The sequence below is a fragment of the Schistocerca nitens genome, chromosome 3 (genome assembly GCF_023898315.1).
Source record: "Schistocerca nitens isolate TAMUIC-IGC-003100 chromosome 3, iqSchNite1.1, whole genome shotgun sequence".
Taxonomy (NCBI): domain Eukaryota; kingdom Metazoa; phylum Arthropoda; class Insecta; order Orthoptera; family Acrididae; genus Schistocerca; species Schistocerca nitens.
This window is the reverse complement of record NC_064616.1, coordinates 131,076,624-131,084,796: the sequence shown is the minus strand read 5'-3', so window position 1 is coordinate 131,084,796 and position 8,173 is coordinate 131,076,624.

The window sequence follows — 8,173 nt, the reverse complement described above, 5'->3', positions numbered from 1 at the left end:
GGCATCGAGTTGCTTATCAATGACCGTTTGCGCAGAGGATATTCTCTTGATGGGTCATGAAGTCTTAAAACAGGTTGGAGACGAGATAAGAAGGGAGAAATATTTTTCCTGACTCATCGGTTCGACACCAGGTATAGCACATGTGGACCAACTTACCCTCGTCATTAGATACATTTTGGAAACAGGCGAACCGTGTGAAAGATTTCAGAAGTTTTTGCCCGCAGTGGAATATGAAGCTGAAGAAATGTTTACTGCCATTATTTCGGAACTCGAAACACTTGGCGTAAATATTGAAGACTGTCATGGACAATCATATCATAATGCCGCGAACAAGTCTTGGTGTGGACAATGGCTTACAAGCTAAAATTCAAAGCCAAGCACCTTTTGCTTTTTTCGTTCCTTGCTCTGGCCATTCTTTAAATTTAATGGAAACTACGGCTGCCGACTCTTGCACAGAAGGTTTTCTTTTGCACTCTAGACACAAGCTGCCAAAAATAAATGACTGAAATTGAGAAAAGGAAAACGGTAAAGAGAGAATATCCGACACGTTGGTCAGCTAGAGAAGACGCATGTAGAAGTTTGAGACATTCCTAGCACTAAGTCCTTAATACTTTGGAATCAATCTAGGATGATTGTACCGAAAAGCCGGTAACGCCAAACGAAGCTACAGGAATACTTTTGAATTTAGAAAAACTGGAAACCCCGGTAATGGGTGTTGTGTGGAATTTTTTTCGGAAAGAATAAAAATAGAGAATGTTCAAATTCAGGCTTCTACAGTAAATTTGATCACTGTTGCCGATCTTTACGAATCTCTTTGCAAGTTTTTCGAAGCTGAACGAAAAAATTTTAACTATTTCGAAGAAAAGGCGATGGAATTAAGTGTGTCGAAGCAGTATACAAAAGACATGGGAAAAAGACAACCGAAAAGGAAAGAAATTTATGATGAAACACCCGATGAAAACATGAGAATGACTGCGAGTGATAGTTTCAGAGTTAGCGCATTTCTCATCCTCATTGACTGACTCGTATCCGGAAAAAAAAAATATCAGCAGGAGACCTACAACAGGTTCAATGAAAAGTTTCCATTTATGACCAAAATGAATAAACTGTCCTCACCAACCCTTACGGAAAAAGCCCTTTTTTATTGGAAGAAATGTATCCTAATGATTTAGAGACCGACTTAGTTCAAGAATGTGTACATTTTTGATCCCACCTTTCTTCTGAAAGAATTTTGGTAAAACCATATTCCGAATCATTGAAAAGTCTATCTCGTTCCTACGAAAACAGAGTTTACAAAACGTTTCTCCAAACTTGGATATAGCAGTTCGCATGCCTCTACGTACACCAGCGACAAATTATTCGGGCGAGAGAAACTTTTTTTGCTTGAAACGGGTGAAACATTATCTAAGCTCTGCCTTACGCCAAAGAAAGCTAAACGCCTTAGCTCTTTTGTGCACAGAGTCAGAACTAATGAACAAGATTTTATACGATGATATATTTGATGAGTTTGCGAATAGGAAATCAAGCAAAAAGGTATTCTAAAACTTTTAGGATTCTGAGCCACATACGTGGCTTTCGTCGAGACCTAGAGGAGTCTACACGAAAGAGGAGATCCGAATTCGAATCCCAACCCAGCACCAAATTTTTCATCGTCTCAAGCTGAAATAGGATAAGAACTCTGACTTTAATGATGATTGGCTCATTAAATAAAATAAAGTTTGTATTGTAAGGAAGTTCACTGGCGACAAAGTTCCTGTTTGTCGTGAATTACGTCTCTGCTATGGCCCAACCTAATCCGGCTCTGCCCCAGTTTGTAGCGAGCAAGGGATATGTTGTTTACAACGCGGATTCTGAACTATGGTGCAGCCAGATGTTCTTCACTTGGATTTACTAAAGGTGAAAGAGATCTGTTCGTGTGTGTTTAAAATACAGTTCCGAACTATGACACGAGAATTAGTCCACCGGACCACGTAAGTCCACATTTGCTACAGTCACTCTTGCATCAAAACGTATAATGCGCTTAGGTTCAAATTAGCCACCGTGAAAAATATTCAGTTCTCTATTAATAAGTAATTATCAGCAGGCTTCTGACGCGGGAATTATGCTAGTCTCATGTCAGCGGTGTGTAAAGCCATCATAACCTGGATTCAAAGCCATTTTAAAATTTTCACTATTTCAAGAAATTTCTTAGGTCGAGAAATACCATTACAGAATATAAAGATACCAAATAATTCCGTTATTACTTCTATTATCGCTATTGACTTCTTCATTCTGCTGCTACTTCACGTGTGCTTTACCTACTAGACTATCATACCACTTGTATGAACCCCTGCTTTAGACTTCTGTGATGTAATATGTGAGGTAACACAGCTGACTAAAATACGATAGCCGGAGCAACATGACATGCATCACAACGTGAATATAAAATTTGCTTTTAATATCTGAAAAAGGTATTATTATTATTATTATTATTATTATTATTATTACTACGTATGATGTTTGCAGACAAAATACATTTACACGCTACTCGAAACAATACTCACAAGGAACTAATTTATTTAATCTTTCTTCAGAGCATGTAATCGCGAATGAATTTGACTTCTGAGGCAAAGGAAGTGCTCTCCACCACAGTCTAACTGTTAGACTCTAACATAACAGTCACGACACTTCGCCTCGATCTTGTTGCCTACAGCGCCAGCAGCGCCGCAAGCGGGCAGTAACTTAAACTGACAAGGGGAGGCCGCCAATTGTGAAATTCTGATTCGATTCATACTGCGCATAATAAAAGCTCATGGCCACAGGTGTAATGTGACAAAGCACCAAGATGCACTTCTCAGCCGTTGTCGAGAAAATCGACAGTTAAAAGAAACCGTTGCGGTGAAATACTCTCTACGATTAGCAATTTTCTACAGCGTCGTGGTGCGGCGGTAAGCGCTCGGGTTCGTAATCCGAAGGTCGCCGGATCGAATCTCGCGCCATTCAAACTTTTTTTATTTAGTATTTGATTTTTTAAATTCAATATATATATATATATATATATATATATATATATATATATATATATATATATATATATATAATTCCGGGCAATCAGTTGCAACAATTATGCATATAATAAGTTGTTGAAAGTCGTTTGTCGTGGAAAAACTGGCGACTTCGAACATCGTTATGTTTTCCGCAAACAAAGTTGTATTTCACAAATGTTATTAATTGTCTTCATAATGTTAACTACGTATAGTTAACGGAGGACGTAGAAACGATATTCCGAAACGAATACGTATAGCGTAAGTCAAACGTTCGAATTAGAATAGAGACCCCACGAACACAAACTTGCTGTGGCAGGTATGAAATATAAACTCCGTTACTCGCTCGTTACACTTGAAGGACAGATGTTGAATGGGCCGAAACGAGCCGCCGCATAACAGCGTAGTTGCGTGCTAACTTCGAAAGAAGGTAGATGCGGTCCCTAGAGCAACTTATAACATCGTCGAAAATCAGTGCGGACGGGAGAGCTTTGGTACACCCTGTTAAACAAACGGAAAAATGGAGGCGGTACGATTGGAGAGCGATCCGCCTTCACCAACATGCATAAGCAATTCATTAATAGTTTATATTTGAATTACAAAAAAATAATAATAAAAAAATTACATGACGCGAGATTCGATCCGGCGACCTTCGGATTACGAACTCCAGCACTTACCGCTGCGCCACGACGCTGTAGAAAATCTTTAATCGTAGAGAGTATTTCACCGCAACGGTTTCTTTTAGCTGTCGATTTTCTCGACAACGGCTGAGAAGTGCATCTTGGTGCTTTGCCACATTACACCTCTGGCCATGAGCTTTTATTATGCGCAATATGAATCGAATCTGAATTTCACAATTGGCGGCCTCCCCTTGTGAGTTCGGCGCGATCGTGAAAGCGAATATTGGTTGTTTATTTTGATTTCTAAAATGGTTTTCACAAGCGGGAGCTTTTGTAGCGTAATAAATTGCAGCAACAACAGGAAGAAGACACCACAGCTGTCTTTTTTTAGGGTTCCTACCGATCCTGAGAGGTATATACCATCATGTTACTAAGCTGTATCGTCAGGTTCAAATGGCTCTGAGCACTATGGGACTCAACTGCTGTGGTCATCAGTCCCCTAGAACTTAGAACTACTTAAACCTAACTAATCTAAGGACATCACACACATCCATGCCCGGGACAGGATTCGAACCTGCGACCGAGCAGTCGCACGGTGTATCGTCAGGATTCACTTGCAAACCACATGTGTATTAATGATTAATGTTTCGTTTTAGGAGCAGAAAATGGCTAGTTAATAGCAGACGAGAAGACCTTATGAAAAATGACCCAGTTTACCTGTATAATAATACTAGGTTTTGTTCGCTACATTTCGAACAAAACCAGTTCATGAACGTAGACAATAATAAACTCGTGTGGAATGCAGTACCCACACATATTCCAAATAAGCCACCTCAACTGACGATGAAGAGGATACTGCCACAAAGATTCGACAATCCATCTGTGGTGTCACCGCCAGACACCACACTTGCTAGGTGGTAGCCTTTAAATCGGCCGCGGTCCGTTAGTATACGTCGGACCCGCGTGTCGCCACTATCAGTGATTGCAGACCGAAAGCCGCCACACGGCAGGTCTAGAGAGACTTCCTAGCACTCGCCCCAGTTGTACAACCGAATTTGCTAGCGATGGTTCACTGACAAAATACGCTCTCATTTGCCGAGACGATAGTTAGCATAGCCTTCAGCTACGTCATTTGCTACGACCTAGCAAGGCGCCAGTACCAGTTACTATTGATACTGTAATAATGTACCGTCAAGACAGACGTTCACCATTAACGGATTAAAGTGAAGTATTCTACCAGCTACGTCCGTTTTTTCTAAATTCTAATTTCCTTGTCCTGTTCCAGACCTCACGCCAGCCTGCATGAACTAAAACGCGTGCCTTTCGGCCTCCTTCTAGTAACCCGGTGTTGGCTCTCCCGCCAACCCACAACACCATCTAAAGCTGTAAAACAGTCCTATGACTCAGAAGCAGCCAGTTCAACTCTCCATGTGTCAGTGCCAGATTCGTGTGAATCGTCAACACAGACCTGCTTTGACGATGAAATGGTTAGATTATGTGCAGTTATTCGTGTCTTACAAAAGTGTAATGTTTCATTCACTTCAGTTGTTAATCAATTTTTCTTGCTTCCTTCGTGTGATGACATTTTGTTATCACCTTGTTCACTGACAAATTGTTTGAAAATTATTCAAATACTTGGTTTTGCGTGAAATGCAATCAGCTCATTATAATGTTTTCATCACATTTCTCCCACTGTTTGGCAGTTGCTTGTCCCACATAGAACAATATAAAGATGAAAGTCGTACTTGTGGCAACAGGCGACGACAAAGACAAACACAGTAGGCCTACAGAACGATAAATGAGCCGTCGTTCGCTTTTGCATGTAGGGGTACATGTCTGTGCTTCTTAGTGTGGATCTGTGTGTTTATATTCTTTTGCTATCAACGTGGTAAGCTGCAGTTCTATCTAACGTCACAAGTGTTTCTTCAGGAATGTGTTGTAGCTTTCCCCTCGATTAACGGTTTTTGTCCTTACCTGCGCTTATTTTAGAATCATTTTTAGAAACATATATGCCTTCTCATACTACACAAACCCTTGGAAGCAAGAAAATAACTCAAATATTTCGTAAATTACGTAGGAAATGGATGCAAAACAAACATTATGCTTCCGACGCGTCTGACGTTCACCTTACTCGCCGCTTGGAGCGCTAGTGTCGCTCCTTCTGTCAAAGGGTAACAACTTTTACAGCAGTGAGTGTCGCGACTGTTATGTTAGACTGTGCTCTCCACCTTGTATCGCACTTCGTTTCCTCCTGTCTTGTCAATAGGTTCTTACTTTCGAAATGTCACAGCTCAAGGAATTTTATGAAGGTCGCATTCTTGCGCCTTATGAAGATGGATACTGTATCTGTGCCATTTCCTATGCCCTGAGACACAGCAAATCTACGATACATCTCGTAACGCCCCGACTGGCAGGACTCAAGATCTAACTCAAAACGACAGGGGATCGTACTGTACCAACGTCGCGATGCCGCTGATGTATGGCTTCCTGCCGCGCAAAATTGCTTGAGCGAACCAATCAACCACTACAGCAAGAATTATGCACAGTTTTTGTGTTGACAGTCTGATCGCTATCCGATCACAGAAGATAGCAGTAGTAGCCGAGCGCCTGGCAAACACTTGAAGTCTAGCTTGTACAGTAGCTGCACTCTTAGACAACGAATTGAGGACAGGTCAACCCTTTGGTGATTAGCAACTGCAACGATAATAAACACTAAGAAGACAGCGGACTCATATGCTAGGTAATAACAAACAGCATTTTCACTATAAGCAAAATTCGAGGTCGTAAAGCAATGGCACTACACCACAAATAGATACACCGAAATATCCAAATGACACTGACAATCGCTATCTACCAGCAATGACGAGACTAGCAGAATACAGCGACAAAACCCGTTATCTCCCTATCGTCCAAAACAAGACACCAAAATTATTTCAATATTATACCTGTTTATATTACATCAAGCTAAATCGTAAATCCAGCTTGCAATTGTCCTCACAAGCAACGATTTCCTTCCAACGCAGAACAATCTCTCTGGAACCGCCTCGTAATCTTTTAATAACTTAACATTCATCTCAAACATTGAGTGCAAAGACCGATTCACATTAAACTCGTATTTGGACAATGTTTATGCCGGGATAAAGATAACCGAAGCGATAATTGTATTCCTTTCTGTGTAGTCTAACGTTGCTACGTAAATAATGATACATAATGTATTCCACAGATTAACCACTACACCTTTGTGAGTATGATCGCTGACTTTTCGTAACAACTTCAAATAATAGCTGCTAAGTAACCACACGTAAAGGTTTCTTTTGATACAAGAAAACTTGTCTTTATTTTGGCTAGGTATCTCAATAAAAGTTCAAATCTCGTAAGTGATCGAGTGCCAGCAAAGACTACACCTCCCCCCCCCCTCCCCACCTCCCCCCCCCCACACACACAGAAACGGGGAAATTCAAGGACAAAGAACCTAGGCGCCACCGCCTGTTTTGCTTTAACCTTAATTAACGATTCAAACATAACTGAGCCTCTTCAGGCGTTAGCAGAACGGGACCCGTTAAAGTTCCCTGAATTGAATCAGGCCACTACTCACTTCTACTAACTACGTTTTTTTGTATAGTTACGTGTTGCTTGTAAATGGTTCCTTTCTGTTCCCGTCGCTTACCAACACAACCTACTGGTGCGATCTCTCATATCAAGGTGAAACAGTTCGAATATACACGAGCCACCGATATATGATCTTGGCATCCAAAGAAGAACCAAAAATGTGTTCGAGGCTTTCTCTTCTCGTACACACCAGTCACTGCCAAGCACACACACACACACACACACACACACACACACACAAAAAAAAAAAAAAAAAAAAAAAAAAAAAAAAAAAAAAAAAAAACGCCAGCAACCCAATTACCTCTGGGCGAGCCGCAACCACTAATCATAGAACACAAACAGGATATCGAGTTCTACCGATTTCCAAAAATCAAATGCAGATCTCTGTCTAACACGACTCACGTATCTGTCACAGCAAAATAACCACCCCTTCCTTCAGAACTGTCCACAGGACGACAACCAATCGACAGCCCAAAACTACAATTTCGCCAAACCAGTGTCTAATCCGCGACTCTTCAAATTCCCGGAACCTACATATATTCCGTAGTTCGGCGTTGGGAGGAAACTACAGTCTGAACTACAACAGAATACTCTATTGCTGTGATGAAGACCCTTTCAGGATTAGGACAATATTTAGCGCTGATAACCTCGGCCGGCGAAGTGGCCGTGCGGTTAAAGGCGCTGCAGCCTGGAACCGCAAGACCGCTACGGTCGCAGGTTCGAATCCTGCCTCGGGCATGGATGTTTGTGATGTCCTTAGGTTAGTTAGGTTTAACTAGTTCTAAGTTCTAGGAGACTAATGACCTCAGCAGTTGAGTCCCATAGTGCTCAGAGCCATTTGAACCATTTGATGACCTCGGCGTTGAGCGCCCGTAAGTTTCAACAATAATTAGGAACATCCTCTAGCTAAGTGTGAGCAGA